The following is a 17,398-nucleotide window of genomic DNA, read 5'->3' as shown; positions in this document are numbered from 1 at the left end:
AAAGTGAAAGTGATTGACCCAAAGTTGACTTTTGGGCAAACAAAGCTTTTTCGGAATTTCGTTAATTCTGAGAGGTCCGGATAGTCATTTAGAACTTGTGTGCGCATTTGGTTCGGTTTCCAATGCATTCGGATGCATTTCGGGACATTGGATGGGAAATGGGAATTAAGGCATCGGGGGTTGGCTCAGTTAACGAGACCTCCGTTGGAAATTTTGAGACAACGAGCGCGATCACCGCGTATTTTGTATGGGTTTAGGTGGTCTGGTGGTGAGCAGATAGCCTCGGGAATAACCTAGAAATTCAATTGAAGACTTAGGAAATCATGGGAATTCTGGTGTCTGGTGCCCGCAAAGGCGGCACCGCTGTGGCATTGTGATGACCGCTGGGGCAGTAAAGTGAAAAAGGGCCATACCGCTGCGGCAGTATCCCAGCCCCCGAAGTGGCAACACAACCGCCGTGGCGGTGACACGCAGTTATATTTCATTAAATGTGTCTTAAGTAAGTCTTAGACCCTCATTATTTCATATCTCGATATTGGAGCTTAGAGAAACTGTTCTTGGAGGTAAACTTTGCTCAATCCTCTGCTTTTTCTTAAGCACAATCATGTTAGATTCTTCCCTTCCATTTAACATTCCCTTAGGGGTGGAATTCGGAGGGGGGGGGGGGGGGGTTGGGAATCGTTTCCTTAGGGTCATTTATGATAAATTAATGATGTTAATGCTAAAATTTGATGAATCTAAGCTTATTGATCATATATCATCCACTTTTAACATTGAATTTCGGATTTGGAGACTTAGGGTTCATACCCAATTTAGGGGTTTTTTTACTTGAAATCAGATTTGGGACAATTCTTGAGTTAAATCAACGATTAGTGGTTGGGTTATGATCACCTAGTACTTAATTTGATATTTTGCCTGTGAATTTCCCGTTTTGCCCTTGTGGGCCCATTTTCCAAATTTTTAGGGTTAAAATGGATGTAGTTGATATTATAGCAATCTTAGTATCATTCTTCATGATTTTAATATAAAATTCGATTATGCTTAGACTACTTTGGTTTTGAGCTTCAGAGGAAGGGCAAAGCAAAAGAGTGACTTGTTGATGTTGCGGTTCGGCAGTCCAGGTAGGTTATGGTTTACCTTGGGTGAGACTTCATACAGTGAATCACATATTTAGATTATGATGTTGGTGACAGCATATGAACCTTCGGGTATGAAGTTGACATGGATATTGCCTTAGGTTGGGCCTTGATGTGTGTTGGGACTAGCTACCCCATTATGTGTCAAGACCCAACTAGGGGCCGTGACGGGTACCCGATACTTGTACCGAGCACCTCTTATCTCGTATCGTACTCTTATTACTAAGTGGGCCGTATGAACATCACCGTACTTTTTTTTTCTGGTTAACATTAACATTAGTAGCATAATTATAAACATAGGCTAGCAAACTTTACTAGCACATTACACAGCGACGAGGACCATCAAAAGTACAAAACATCTAACTGTACATATCTGTCTACGAGCCTCTAAACATAGTACACATATACATAGGAAGGGCCGAGTACTGCCGTGCCCGAACATATATACACAAAATAGTACCAAGGAACTGAGGCTCCGGAACAACTGGAGCACTGCTACAATACTGCTGATGAAGCTCCTAGGAGTCAAGTCTGTCTACCTGCTGACCTGCGCGACATGGAACGTAGCGTCCACAAGAAGGGACGTCAGTACGAATAGTGTACCGAGTATGTAAAACATGGAGGATAATACAAACAGAAACATAAGGTATGATTAACAATATCATGGGATCATAGGACATATAGTGATACAAGAAAGTAACCTGTACATAGGAATACCCTTTCAGGCCGGATACCATGCATGCTTGTCTTTCCCTTTAAAAAAATATTTCTTTTTCATAGGCATAGAAAATAGAACTTATATCATGTCATGTCTTATCATATCATATCATATCATATCATATCATATGAGATCATGTCATATCATATCATGTCATAGCGTATCAGGTCATAGCGTATCAGGTTATAACGTATTAGGTCATAGCGTATCAGGTCATAGCATAGCACCGAACAATGTCGGCTCGCCCACATAGCACCGAAATACATCGGCTCGCCCATATATCCCGCGTCCGGGATGATAAGCCAGCTGACCAGGTGGCAATGAAACATGTTTCCCTTCCCATCCCCCATGTATCCCTTCCCCCACCCCATGTACATATTCATATCTCATATACCTATGTCATATAAGCATGCCGGAGAGCCCAAAGAAAACCATGTATCCATCGGAGTGACGTAAGGTCGGTGACCTCCGATTACATTATGGAATAACCGTGACCGCTTTGCCTCACCCTGAAGGAACTAGTATCATAAGGCAAGACTATCAATGAAGAGTGTCCTTATGAGAAAACATAAAATAGGGTCATAAGGCATCGTTTCATATACTTGGAACCTCTAAAGTAGTCATTACCCATAATAGAGTTGAGATATCAAGAAATAATTTAACATTGTCATATTGTCATATTCATAGTAGGAACATATCGTCAACATATCTATCATAGACATTTGAGACTTTACGACTTGGGGATCATGCCTTTGAAATCTTTAGAAGATAGTGTCATAACCAAGGAATAGAATTAAAAATCAAGAACTAGTTTGATACTTTCGTATTCACATTGGGTCCTTAGCCTAAGACTCTTAGTCATGGAATCATTCTTGTCATACTTATCATAGACGCATTCTCTTCCTTAGCATCATCGTTATCATGGTCATCATAGACATATTTCCATTAGAATGGTACGGTACTTATCGTTTGATAATCGGGACAAGGGTCAAAAGTTTCCTTTGAATTCTGCTTCAAAATAAGTCAAACGGAACAATAAGGAAAATCCGGGAACAATGGGCCCACCTCGGGCCGAAAGAGGTAGCGTGCACAATTTACATATATTACATGTCATGGCGTTACTTGTGAGGGTTTCAAGGTAGTCGGGTCCTATTTATGCAAGTTCTAGAGGTTTGGAAAGTTTTTCCAACGTTTCGCACACTTTCTAATTCAATTCTACTGAATGAAAGAGGGGAAACTTTAGGTGCGGATTCCGGAAAATAGAGTTGTCCCCGAGGTTCATATCCAACATATTACGTCTAAGACATGCCATAGAAGGAAGGGTGAAGCCTTACATACCTCTTTCCGCTCCTTATGCTATTCCAAATTCAAGTTGCAAATCCGCCACAATCTACAAATTGGTCATATTTACCAAACTTTGGTTAGAGCATTTAGAATTGGAATCTTAAGATAATACTTGGCTACCGAAATTCCGGCAGCATTTCCCCTGTAAATACTCCATCCCACCAAGTTCAACTTGGCCAATTTCAATCAACAACAATCCCGGGAATTCAACCCGGCCAAACTATCAACATAATGTCAACAACCATACTAAAAATTTCCATATTCAATCCAAGATACATTATAATAACTCAATCAATATACTACTTCCTTCAAAACCTTCCAACTCCAATAAAAACAATAACAACCTTATAATATATGTTCCAACAATACCATACTAATATCATTGTCTTCCATACATGTAAGAACATAGTATTCAATTTACATAAACTTCAACCACAAGTCTCCAATTTCCATAATTTCTCTAAGATCATTAAGCTTTTTATTAGCAATATAGAATCAACATAACAACAACCAATACACTAAATAAAATTAACTCATTTTCCTCCACACCACACCACAACTACACGGCCAACATCATGCATACACAACTACAACCTCTCCAAAATCATTCAACTTCCATTATCAACATAGCATCCACAACAATAACAACCAAACACTAGATAGAATAATTAAAACATGATTCATACACACACATAGGCATGCACGCCCACACACCTATATTCTTGTTCTTCATGAATTTCACTCATTTTTACACACTACAACATGCACAACATCCATAACATATAAGAAAAGGATGAATCCTTACCTTCTTCTTTGATTCTCCAACTTGGTTGAATTTCCAACTTATGAATTTGTGTTTTTCTTGCTTCAATAACAACTCTACTTTGTTAAGGACCCTCCACTTGGTAGAAAATGATTTTTGAAGGAATTTTTGTCAATTTTTTTGTTGATTTTTGCATTTGGCCGAAATGGCCCTTGAAGATGTTTCTCCTTATTCTCTTTTGTTCTTTTGTTTTCTTGAAATGTCTAGAATGTTTTTGAAATAAGATGACTAAGTCATCTTTTTATTTATCCATTAGGCTTTTAATTGGGCCTAAGCCCACCCACTTGGATGGCCAACATGGTCCAATGGCCCAAGCCCATTTTTTTGTTTTATTCTTCATGACAAATATTTTTTTTCCGAATTCCAAATTTACCCTTCGTCTTCCTCCATATTTCCACGAGTCATATTGCCATTTTACCTTTTTGCCCCTAGCCTTTCTTAATATTTCCGCTTCTAAATTCTTCATAAGCAACTCATATGCTTAACAAAATAAAAATACGGCCTTGCTTGTCATCTTCCCGCAGTTACCTTGAATTATCCGATTGTACAAAAATGCGGGATATAACATTATGTGTACTTGGTTGTTTAAATGTGTTGGCTTGATACCATGTGTAATGGGTAAATATCGATTTCTGTTGTTGTCCTGATTTGGATAGAATTGACATATCGTTGTTGGCATTTGTGCTCGATATATGTTGGCATATCCACTATTGGTACTTGATTTGATATATGTTGTTATATCCACTGTTGGTATTGTGATATGATGCAATGTTGGCGTACCTTGTTGAGGTACTTGTGATATTGAACTTGGTTGTTGATGATTGACATATGCATTGCACGAATTTCTCCTATTTATCATGCATGGCCGATATCCGGTGATGATCCGGTATCGCTGATTGAGCGAAATTGATATTTGACAAACTCTTTTACTTGAGTGATTGTGATGTCACGCCCCAAACCTGAGCCTGGACGTAACACGGCACCCGGTGCCTGACTGCATGTGACCGAGCGAACCCACTGGCTGACTGAATCAACATGTGATATCAAAACATAACTGAATGTGGAAACAACTAAACACATGCTGACATACTAAAGGTCTGACTGAAATCATAATGCGGAAATACATAGACAATCAGAAATATATCTAAAAGTAGCCAACATGGCTAAACCAAAACGACTGAACAACTGCCATCAAGGCTAACATAATAAATATATGACTTCTGAACTATGTCTATGAATCCTCTAAGAGCACTAAATAATAAAGCTATCTATAAACTGAAATGACTGGATAGCTGACAACGCCCCGAAGGAAATTGGGGCTCACCAGTAGCTGATACGTGCTCCTAAATAGCTGAGTCGTCAACCTGTGTATCGTTACCTTCAACGCGAGATGCAGGCCCCCAAGCAATAAAAAGGGACATCAACACATTTGAATTGTACTAGTATGTAAAGTAACTGAAGCAATAAAATACTAAAATTAAAACTGAAACTGATAACTGTAATTGTAATAGCAAGGAAGTAGAGATATGAAAACTCCATGCTCTGTATCTGAATCATCTGTGTTTGTATATGTGAGGCCTCGACCCAATAATAAATGCACGCTATGGCCTCGGCCTAGTAGTGCGTCAGTCAATGGCCTCGGCCATGTATACGTATACACAAGATTGTGCTGTGCCCTCGGGCAAAATCACATATGTATAATTATGGTTAATTAATAAGGACTGAGACCATAACAACAATGAACAATGCTGAACTGAAATAGACATGCTGGACTGAATTGAAAACACTGACTGTTTCTGAGAATACTGAATTTCTAGACTGAGACTCATGTGGTAACAATACATAAGTCTATAAAGATTACGTACTGAGTTCATGATATTCAAAGTGACAACCATGAACGAATTCTGTAACTGCAACCCTAGAAGATAACAGTTCTACAACATATCACGAAACTAGGGCTAAACTGTATTCTGAGTCATATTACTGACAAGTATGAAGAATGAGGCGTAGGGAGAATCATGAACATTCCCTAACGTAGATAGTTAACCTCATATACCTTAATTCTAGCCTTTGAGCGTAATACAATGTTCGTCACCCCTTTCAACTTTGATCTATATCAATACAAGCCAAATGGATTCTATATTAGCAATAATATTCATGTTTTGGTGATCTAAGCATTTTATCAAACACTTAGTGGGCATAAAGCTCCACAATCTCCATTAATGGTGTTTCTTCACCCAGTTCCCATTCTATTACTTCTAAGTGATTCTACAATCTCAATTAGATGTAATTAACATCATTCTCCATCACACATATCATTATAACAATCTCAAGTCAACAATTCAAAACCCTACTATAGTTCGTGTAATTCTCTTTACTAAACCCATTTACTATTCTCCCAAGAACTCATCAATTCACTATTATGAATGATTAGAGTGTAGAAACATTACCTTTTTGACGTTCAATCCTCTTGAATTCAAGTTCTAGGGTTTCCACACCCAACAATAATATTCCACTCACAAGTCTATTGATTAGATGGGTTTACTCAAGTTAGAAAGAGATTAGAGACTTGAATTCAACCTAGAATCATGATAAAACTTACCTTGGAGGGTTGTTGAGGCTTGGGACTTGTTCCCTCTGACTTTAGGGTGATTTTTCGTCACTAGGGGTGTTAGGAAAATAAACCCTAAGGTTAAATGTAACTTAAAACGCGAAATCCCAACTATTAACCCGAAATCGACCTGTTTCGCGATGGTCCCGCGATGCGGGTGCATCGCGCAACATTCTGCAACTAAAAACTCAGAGTTTCGCGATCGGTCCGTGAAGCGGGGCCATCACGCGCTCTCCCACGCGCCCTCACGCTCCCCGAGAAGCGACAGGTGTCGGTTCTGCACAATGTTCGGTAAAATAGACATAACATCTTGTACAGAGCTCTGTTTGGGCTCCACAATATACTGTTGGAAAGATAATTCAAAGGGCTACAACTTTCACGTTTTACATTTCCTCAAATTGCTAACATATTTTAACCAAATTTGACTGGAAGGAAGACGTATCGAAAACTTAGCCGATTCTATAGAATTTTAAGTGTCTTACTGTTAGCCATATTGAGACGATCATATCTCCTAGCTCCGATCTCTGATTTTCCTGGTCCTTATATCGTTAGAAAGGTATTTCTACATAATACAACCTTCATTAAAGGTACTTTCCCAAATTCCCAACTAATCAAGGAGTTATCGCTGCCCGAAGTAGGCCTATCAACCATTTTCGCAAAACGTTCAAACCTTCAGTTTTTCCACTAAAACTCTAATGATATGAGTCTAAACTTATTTCCAAGATACGGAGTGTTATATTATCTCCCCCTTGGGATCATTCGTCCTCGAATGATGGTATTGTTTATAATCGCGATTAAATCTGAGACTCTATGGAAGTTTTGCAGCGTTTATTCTGTAACTAAGATACCTAAAACTAACTGACTGAGCCACATGATCACTGAACTGACTGAATGAATACATGATTACTAAACTGAATATCTACTGAACTGTCTGAATACTAAAAACATGGAGATTATACTATAAGGATCTAAATAAAAAGGTTAGTTACCTTCAGCATTTTCTGCTTGCTCTTCAAAGAGATGGGGATACCTAAACTTCATGTCCTCTTCGGCCTCCCACGTAGCCTCTTCAACTTTTTGATTCTCCATAGTACTTTCACTGAAGCAATCTCTTTAGTTCTCAATTTGCGGATTTGACGATCAAGAATAGCCACTGGGATCTCTTCATAGGACAGGCTATCTTTAACCCCTAGGATTTCTGTAGGAACAACTAGAGACGGGTCTCCCATGAACATCTTCAGCATAGATACATGAAATACTGGGTGTACAACAGCCAAATGTTGTGGCAATTCTAACTCATAAGCCACTTTCCCGATCCTTTGTAGGATTCTATATGGCCCAATATAGCGGGGGCTAAGCTTCCCCTTCTTCCCAAATCTCATAATGCCTTTCATAGGTGAAACTTTCAGGAACACCCAATTGTCAACTTGGAACTCCAAGTCTCTGCGCCGCATGTCCGAATAGGACTTTTGGCGACTCTGAGCCGTCTTCAAACGCTCTTGAATCAACTTGACTTTCTCCATAGCCTGATAGACCAAGTCTGGCCCTAACAACTCTGCTTCACCAACCTCAAACCAACCAATTGGCGACCTACATCTCCGCCCATACAAGGCCTCAAACGGTGCCTGGATACTAGAGTGGTAACTGTTATTATAAGAAAACTCAATGAGAGGCAAATGGTCATCCCAATTACCTTTGAAAGCTAAGACACATGCTCTCAACATATCCTCAAGAGTCTGAATAGTACGCTCTGCCTGGCCATCTGTCTGAGGATGAAAAGCTGTGCTGAGGTTCACCCTGGTGCCCAATCCTTTCTGAAAGGATTTCCAAAAGTCCGCAGTAAACTGAGCACCACGGTCTGAAATTATAGACAAAGGAGTCCTATGCAATCAAATGATTTCTTGAATATATAACTTGGCATAATCTTCTTCCGAATCTGTAGTCTTCACTGGTAAGAAGTGAGCTGACTTGGTAAGTCGATCTACAATCAGCCAAATCGAATCATGCTTTCGAAAAGAGCGACGTAAACATGTTATGAAATCCATGTTTATCATCTCCCATTTCCAGACGGGAATGTCTATGTTATGAGCCAACCCACCTGGCCTTTAGTGTTCGGCTTTGACTTGCTGGCAATTTAGACACTTACCCACAAAATCTGCTACATTCTTCTTCATGTCATTCCATCAATAAATCTCCTTAAGATCATGATACATCTTTGTGGAACCTGGGTGAATGGAATACCTGGAATTATGGGCTTCAGACATAATCCGATCTCTGAGCCCATCTATGTCTGGAACGCATAGTCTGCCTCTGTACCTCAAAGTACCATCATTTTCCCATTGTTCAAAGGCCGTAGTCTTGTGTTTATGAATTCCCTCCTTCAGCTGTAACAGACAGGGATCACTAAACTGTTTTTCTTTCACTTCTGCTACTAAAGTTGATTCAGCCCCGTCCTGAACAACAACTCCACCATCTCCAGAGTCTAGAAGTCGAACTCCTAGGCTTGTTAAGCGGTGGACTTCCTTTGTCATAGTTCACTTGTCTACCTCGACATGAGCTAAACTTCCCATAGAACGCCGACTGAGAGCATCAACTACAATATTCGCCTTCCCTGGATGATAGAGAATATCCACATCATAGTCCTTAAGCAATTCGAGCCATCTTCTCTGCCTAAGATTCAACTCTCTTTGCTTGAAAATATATTGCAGGCTTTTATGATCGGTGAAAATATCCACATGCACTCCATATAAGTAGTGCCGCCATATCTTGAGTGCAAAAACCACAGCTGCTAACTCTAAGTCATGGGTTGGATAATTCTTCTCATGAGTCTTAAGCTGTCTGGACGCATAAGCAACAACCTTACCATGCTGCATTAAAACACATCCGAGACCAACTCCCGAAGCATCGCAATAGACAACGAATCCCTCGGTTCCCTCTGGTAGTGTCAAAACTGGAGCAGAAGTCAATCTCTTCTTCAACTCTACTCACGTACCTCTGACCATTGGAATTTGACTTTCTTCTGAGTCAGCTTAGTCAGCGGAGCTGAGATAGAGGAAAATCCCTCAACAAAACGCCTATAATAACTTGCCAGACCCAAGAAACTTCTGATGTCTGATGCTGAGGTGGGTCTGGGCTAGTTCTTGACAGCATCAATTTTCTGAAGGTCCACCTTAACACCTTCACCTGAAATTACATGGCCTAGGAATGCCACTGACTTGAGCCAAAACTCGCACTTTGAGAATTTTGCATAAAGCTCACGATCCTTGAGTGTCTGCAACACTATTCTGAGATGCTCTGCATGATCTGTCTCACTACGGGAATACACCAATATGTCATCAATAAACACAATGACGAATAAATCAAGATAAGGCTTGAATACTCTGTTCATAAGATCCATGAAAGCTGCTGGTGCATTCGTCAACCCAAACGACATGACAAGAAATTCAAAATGACCATAACGGGTTCTGAAAGCGGTCTTCGAAATGTCAACTTCCTTAACTTTTAACTGTTGGTAGCCTGATCTGAGGTCAATCTTGGAATAACACTGAGCACCCTGAAGTTGATCAAATAGGTCGTCTATTCTGGGAAGAGGATACTTATTTTTAATGGTGACCTTGTTCAACTGACGGTAGTCTATACACATACGCAAGGATCCATCCTTCTTTCGGACAAACAAGACCGGTGCGCCCCAAGGTGAGACACTTGGCCTTATAAATCTCTTATCAAGAAGATCCTTCAACTGAACTTTTAACTCCTTTAACTCTACTGGGGCCATCCTATACGGTGGAATAGATATCAGCTTAGTGCCAGGAAGCAGGTCAATTCCAAAGTCAATTTCCCTATCGGGAGGGACTCCGGGTAGGTCATCTGGAAAGACTTCTGGAAATTCACTGACAACTGGTACTGACTGAAGAGCTGGAGCCTGGGCATCTGCATCCCTGACTCGAACTAAGTGGTAAATATACCCCTTGGAGATCATCTTTCTAGCTCTAAGGTAGGAAATAAATCTACTCCTAGGTGCTACTGAATTACCTTTCCATTCTATAAGTTCATCGGGACAATCAAATGTCACAGTTTTGGTTCTACAACCCACAGAGGCATAACAGGACTCTAACCAATCCATACCCATAATTACGTCAAAATCCACCATCTCCAATTCTATTAAGTCTGCTATGGTGCTGCGGTGGTAGATTAACACTGGACAACTCCTATAGATACGCCTAGCTATAACTGATTCCCCAACCGGTGTGGATACTTCGAAAGATTCATGCAACTTTTCAGGTTCTATCCCAAATTTCTTAGCAATATACGGGGTTACATAAGATAGAGTGGATCCTGGTTCCATAAGAGCAAATACATTGAAGGTGAAGACTGTTAGCATACCTGTGACAACATCTCCACGAGCCTCGGTATCCCGGCGACCTGACAGTGCATATAGACGGTTCTGACCACCGCCCGTGAAACCGGACTTTGTTGCTCCGCGCCCCTGCTAGGCTTGGGAATTTCGGGGAGCTGCTGAATTTGTGGACTAGCTACATTATCCCCAGTATTCTGTCTTGCGGATGGGCAATCCTTCAGATAGTGGCCCTGCTGACCGCACCCGAAACAACCATCCGTGCCCGAACGGCACACCCCTGGGTGTCTCCTCCCACACTTACTGCAGGGAGGATATGTAGCTGCTTCAAAATTTTGACTCTTCTGGCTAAATTTGGACCTCTGAGATGGGACACTAACTGTAGACTGAGCAGGTCCTGATGACCCATTCTTGAAGAACTGGCGGTTTCCTCCTCCCTGAGTTCCTGCCTGACTGAAATTTCCTATAAACTTAGCCTTCTTACTGAATTCCCTATCTTTCTGTTTCTGCAGGGCTTCTTTTTCCTTCAGCCTAGTCTCATTACCTTGTACGAATGCCAGTATCTTGGAAATAGTCATCTTGTCATTCTGAGCAGCTGTATTGGCATCCCTGTGCAACTCGGGTTTAAGCCCAAGTACAAATCTTCTAACCACGGCCCTCATATCAGGGACCATGTGAGGAGCATGTCTGGACAATGACAGAAACTTGAGGTAATAATCCTGAACAGTCATGTCCTTCTGCCTTAGATTTCCAAACTCTGTAGCCTTGGCTTCCCTGACCTCAATTGGCATGAAGTGCTCAATGAATGCGTCTGCAAATTCATCCCAAGTAGCGGAAGGTACATCCTCCCCTCGGGACCGTTCCCATGTCTCATACGAAATATGGGCCACATCTTGTAGCTGGAAAGCTCCGAGTTCTGCTGCCTCTGTATCCGTAGCATGCATCACACGAAATATTTTCTGGAGTCCGTCAATGAAATTTTGGGGGTCTTCCTCCTTCTTTGACCCTGTGAACACTGGCGGCTTCATCCGCATAAACTCTTGAGTCCTGGAACTGTTTGACCCACTACTAGCACCTGAGCTAGGGGTTGTTTCCTATCGTTGGGCCTGATTTTCCAAAATTTGAGTGAGCAGCTGAATAGCTCCTCTAACATCTGCATTCGAAGTATTGGGAGGCGTAGCAGCGGCATTAGCTGTGGCGGCTGCCTGGGCCTGAGTGCCCCCTTTTGTTGCTGCGTCAACGGTAGCCCTCTGGCTAGTAGCCGTATTTTTCTTATTGTGCTTCCTTTTTGGAGGCATTTCTGAAATACGTAATTCGCACGAGTTAGAAGAATTCCTAAAAGCATTACTCTATCTGCACGAACTAGAGTATGAAAGAAGTGAAACAAATCCTGAATATCTTGGTGGTCAACTGTTTATATGTGTGGGGCCCTCACACATATAAAATAGACCCCACTGGACACGGCTTCATAGACTCCCTAAGACACATGAACCTAGGGCTCTGATACCAAGCTTTGTCACGCCCCGAACCTGGGCTTGGACGTAACACGGCACCCGGTGCCTGACTGCATGTGACCGAGCGAACCCACTGGCTGACTGAATCAACACGTGATATCAAAACATAGGCTAACATAATAAATATCTGACTGTCTGAACTGTGTCTATGAAGCCTCTAAGATCACTGAATAATAAAGCTATCTATAAACTAAAATGATTGGATAGCTGACAACGCCCCGAAGGAAATTGGGGCTCACCAGTAGCTGATACGTGCTCCTAAATAGCTGAGTCGTCAACCTGTGTATCGTTGCCTGTATCGCGAGATGAAGGCCCCCAAGAAATAAAAAGAGACATCAGCACATTTGAATTGTACTGGTATGTAAAGTAACTGAAGCAATAAAATAGTAAAAATTGAAACTGAAACTGATAACTGTAACTGTAATAGCAAGGAAGTATAGATATGAATACTCACTGCTCTGTATCTGAATCATCAGTATTATCTGTGTTTGTATATGTAGGGCCTCGACCCAATAATAAATGCACGCTATGGCCTCGGCCTAGTAGTGCGTCAATCAATGACCTCGACCATGTATACGTATATACAAGACTGTGCTGTGCCCTCGGGCAAAATCACATATGTATAATTATGGTTAATTAATAAGGACTGAGACCATAACAACAATGAACAATGCTGAACTGAAATAGACATGCTGGACTGAATTGAAAACACTGACTGTTTCTGAGAATACTGAATTTCTAGACAGAGACTCATGTGGTAACAATACATAAGTCTATAAAGATTACGTACTGAGTTCATGATATTCAAAGTGACAACCATGAATGAATTCTGTAACTGCAACCCTAGAAGATAACAGTTCTACAACATATCACGAAACTAGGGCTAAACTGTATTCTGAGTCATATTACTGACAAGTATGAAGAATGAGGCGTAGGGAGAATCATGAACATTCCCTAACGTAGATAGTTAACCTCACATACCTTAATTCCAGCCTTTGAGCGTAATACAATGTTCGTCACCCCTTTCAACTTTGATCTATATCAATACAAGCCAAAGGGATTCTATATTAGCAATAATATTCATGCTTTGGTGATCTAAGCATTTTATCAAACACTTAGTGGGCATAAAGCTCCACAATCTCCATTAATGGTGTTTCTTCACCCAATTCCTATTCTATTACTTCAAGGTGATTCTACAATCTCAATTAGATGTAATTAACATCATTCTCCATCACGCATATCATTATAACAATCTCAAGTCAACAATTCAAAACCCTACTATAGTTCGTGTAATTCTCTTTACTAAACCTATTTACTATTCTCCCAAGAACTCATCAATTCACTATTATGAATGATTAGAGTGTAGAAACATTACCTTTTTGACGTTCAATCCTCTAGAATTCAAGTTCTAGGGTTTTCACACCAAACAATAATGTTCCACTCACAACTCTATTGATTAGAAGGGTTTACTCAAGTTAGAAAGAGATCAGGGACTTGAATTTAACCTAGAATCATGATAAAACTTACCTTGGAGGGTTCTTGAGGCTTGGGACTTGTTCCCTCTGACTTTAGGGTGATTTTTCGTGACTAGGGGTGTTAGGAAAATAAACCCTAAGGTTAAATGTAACTTAAAATGCGAAATCCCAACTATTAACCCGAAATCGACCTGTTTCGCGATGGTCCCGCGATACGGGTGCATCGCGCAACATTCTGCAGCTAAAAATTCAGAGTTTCGTGATCGGTCCGCGAATTGGGGCCATCGCGCTCTCTCGCACGCGCCCTGAGAAGCGACGGGTGTCGGTTCTGCACAGTGTTCGGTAAAATGGACATCACTTCTTGTACATAGCTCTATTTGAGCTCCACAATATACCGTTGGAAAGCTATTTCAAAGGGATACAACTTTTATGCTTTAAGTTTCCTCAAATTCCCAATGGATTTTCACCAAATTTGACTGGAAGGAAGACGTATCGAAAACTTAGCCGATTCTATAGAATTTTAAGTGCCTTACTATTAGCCATATTGAGACGATCATATCTCCTTGCTCCGATATCTGATTGGCCTGGTCCTTATATCGTTAGAATGGTATTTCTACATACTACAACTTTCATTAAGGGTACTTTCCCAAATTCCGAACTAATCAAGGAGTTATCGCTGCCCGAAGTAGGCCTATCAACCATTTTCGCAAAACGTTCAAACCTTCAGTTTTTCCGCTAAAACTCTAATGATATGAGTCTAAAATTAGTTCCAAGATACGAGGTGTTACATGTGAGGAGGCCGATGTCCGAAGATCCATTCTAGAATCGTTGTTTATATGAAACTGATACTTGATAAACTCTTTTACTTGAGTGATTGTGAGGAGGCCGACGTCCGTGGTTCAATTTTGGAACCGTTGATTTGTGAAACTGATATTTGACAGACTCTTTTGAGTGATTGTGAGGAGGCTGATATTCGATGGTTATATTCGGGCATCGTTGTTGCATGGCCGATTCCGATGTTATCCCGGAATCGTTGTTAATGCATGGACTCCGCGGGTACCCTAGGGTGGTGCTGGTGAGACTCCCCTTGTGAGCAATTAGCCAAGGTCCCGTCTGTCTGTTGGGCAAAGATCCGAGATGGGTGGCACTTAGACTTCGCGAGATACGCTGGGTTTTGCTTCCGAGACGTCGATATTTTCGTCTAGAGTACATGTGTACACCTCATTTGCATAGCATGGTATAACATTGCATTCATACCATCATTGCATCATGACTTGAGTGAGATGTCGTGATGATTGGACTGTGATGATTATGTTGTATTGATTGGTTGTGATAATTCTATCGTGGTGACTGGTTGTGATGATTCTATCGTGGTGATTGGTTGGATCGGACATACTCAGACTTATCATACTTGGGATTAGATGTTTACATAGGTGATGACTGATGCTTGATTGCAATTATATGGTCTCATGCTTGATTGGTTTACTTGCTTATCTGCGTTATTTTCTAAATTATGTTAACTATGCTTAGTCGGCTTATGATGCCTACCTATACTGTTGTTTGTACTGCCCTACACTTGCTGCATTCTCTTATGAATGCAGAGTATCAGGTCAGATCTGCCTCTCTAACCTGTGGCTGATCGATTCTTCGATTTCTACTCGAGTTTTCCAGGGTGAGCATGGCGTCCGCTGACCTCGAAGACTCTTAGATTGTATTATTCTCCCTAGATGCTCTTGTATTATTCAGACTAGACCCTGGGGGTATTTACTGTCTTCCGCACTTTTTACTGTTATCTATCTATCTATATATATATCTTGAGACTTACATATCTGTTATTTTCGCTATTTAACATTCTTCAAATTATGTATTAGTTCATCGTTGGGATAAGGGTTCGCTTACCAAGGTGGATAAGTAAGTGCCCGCACGACCTAGGCTAAATAGGTCGTGACACTTGGCTTTGGATCTGAAAGATCCGTTTGAAAGAGAGTCAAACCTCTGAAAAATACAGATTTCTTCAAAAGTTCTTTGGCTTTTAGCTTGACCAAATCTTGTGACAGAGATGAGAAAGGAAGATTTTGAAGACTTTCATCAAAATGGAGCTACAAGTTTGATTTAGGAGTGAGAGAGATTAATGTTTGTTCAAAAAGGGAAAGAAGTGGGGCGGCTGATTGGGGGTTTTTGGGGCCTCAAAACCCTAGCAAGTCTTCATATGACACTTACTAGGTTTTTGTGGGAAAGGACTTTGGGCTGATGTATTATTAGGCAAAAATGGGTCTATTGGGCAAACAAATGGGCTGCTAAAGACTGTAATTGGGCCACTTTATTAGGAAGATTTGTTGGGGGACTTCCCTTTTCTATTTGATTTCTTTTGAGGCTTCCTTCGTATTATATAGCCAAATAAAATAAAATAAATATATAAATACTATAAACTATAAAGCAAAATATTATTGAAGTAATGATAATACTAACATAAACAACAATTGTAATAATTAGTGTAATTACCATAATAGTAGTAATAATACTGAATTTGAAATGAAATATAATAAGAGTAATAATTAATGCGATTACGACAATAATACTATCATAAATTTAGTAATAAGAATAATTGTACTACCAATATAGCAGCAGCAGCAGTAGTATTAATAATAATAATTATTATTATAATAAAAGCTAAAAAATAATAATAGATTGTCAATGACTAGAAACCATAAAGAAGATTAATAAGAGGAAAAGTGGGACAAAATTGGGTGTCAACAAGTTGCCCCTCTTTGACCAGAAAGTTGACGTAATAGCCAATTTTGTCCCGACCAACATATATGGCCTTGGAAGGATTGTAGTGACACAGATGTTGGAAAGTTTATGTGATAGAAGGTTCTGGGAATGTGATGGGGTAAAAAGGAAAGTTGGGAAAAGTTATGGCCATACTTCATTTTCAAATTGTCTACATATTTCGGCTTCTATAAGGATTAGGAAAATATGGCGACGTCGATTTCAAAAATTTCCCCAGTGTCGAATTATGGAGAGACTGGGCTACGCGATTAAAATTCAAAGAAATGGACGTGACTGGACCTGAAATACCTACAGATCCACGAATTTGCAGAAATGTAGTGAAAGAGTAGATCTTCGACCTCTTGCTGACGAGCTTAACTCAACTTTTAGAAATTTCCCCAGTTCATTACTTAAGATTGTGATCCACGAGTTAATGGGCGATGTCAGCTATAATCTTGTCATTTTTGAAAAGCCACAAGCTAAAAACAATTGTCTGCGATAAAGAAATATATGTAAACAAGATAGGGTTGAGGAAGTTTACACTAGTAACCCTATGTTTCGGAAGTTGAAGCCACATCATTCTTCGGAGGTGAGTTGAATTTATGGCTTCCACTTGAAGAAGAATTAAGTCGACATCCACATTTACCTTAATGA

The sequence above is a fragment of the Lycium barbarum genome, chromosome 7 (assembly GCF_019175385.1).
Source record: "Lycium barbarum isolate Lr01 chromosome 7, ASM1917538v2, whole genome shotgun sequence".
NCBI classification, from domain to species: Eukaryota; Viridiplantae; Streptophyta; class Magnoliopsida; order Solanales; family Solanaceae; genus Lycium; species Lycium barbarum.
This window is presented reverse-complemented; position numbering follows the sequence as displayed.